Consider the following 786-nt stretch of genomic DNA (forward strand, 5'->3'; position numbering starts at 1 on the left):
GGGTTTTGATGTAGAAGGCAAAACACCAATGATGACTTCACTGTTATTATCATCTAATAGATAAATCAAATTAATTTCTTGCAATGCAATTAAATAACATTACAGTATGATGACAAATTCTAAAACTCTCTTATCTGACCCTTTACAAACGTATTAATGATACGCATGATATAAACGACTCTTAATTGTTTGTGTTTGACTTTTAAAGGGAATGTAAAGATTTTTATGCTAATGTTTGCTAACAAAATACAATTTCTTACCAAGTACTGCTGTAGAAGGAGTTTTGTCAATGTCGTCATAGTCGTTGTCACTCTTGGGAGATGGCAAAGATATCTTTTCGTAAGAAGCTGGAAATTAATGTATTACATTACACTGAAAATGCACATTGAATTCATGCTAAACATTGAACACGGCGAACAGGTTTTACGTGAATTTCAAAGGAGATTTATAGTATTTGTTAGTTAGCAAATTTGTCTCTTAATTAATCTGAATTCATGTGCATTTTCTACCTTGGTTCTTTTTTTTCTCCCGAAATTCTTGTAATCTTGTTGTCATTGAATCCTTTAAGAAATCACGTCCTTCTTCTTCGTATAATTGTATCAGATATTCCATAGCATTCTCTTGTTTTTCTACAAGAGATAAGTACAATAATTATTTCATGAAGCATTGGTGTGTAGCACAAGTTTTCTGTTTGTGTGCGGAAAGGTAGAGCAAGTGAGTTGTAAAAAAGTGAAGACACACGAAGGTGGAAAAAACTTTCGAAAACGTAGCTACGCTACCGTATTG

General features: G+C 32.6%; 1 long non-coding RNA gene across 1 annotated transcript; it reads right to left on the minus strand.

The window, feature by feature from the left end:
- Positions 1-10: 10 nt before the first annotated feature.
- On the minus strand, positions 11-580 carry LOC124433620. Its single transcript, XR_006944524.1, has 3 exons — positions 510-580; positions 261-347; positions 11-53 (listed from the first exon to the last, which is right to left on the minus strand). It is a non-coding gene; the product is annotated as an uncharacterized LOC124433620 (long non-coding RNA).
- Positions 581-786: the final 206 nt, after the last annotated feature.

Source organism: Xenia sp. Carnegie-2017, unplaced genomic scaffold, assembly GCF_021976095.1.
Source record: "Xenia sp. Carnegie-2017 unplaced genomic scaffold, XeniaSp_v1 HiC_scaffold_135, whole genome shotgun sequence".
Lineage (NCBI taxonomy): Eukaryota > Metazoa > Cnidaria > Anthozoa > Malacalcyonacea > Xeniidae > Xenia > Xenia sp. Carnegie-2017.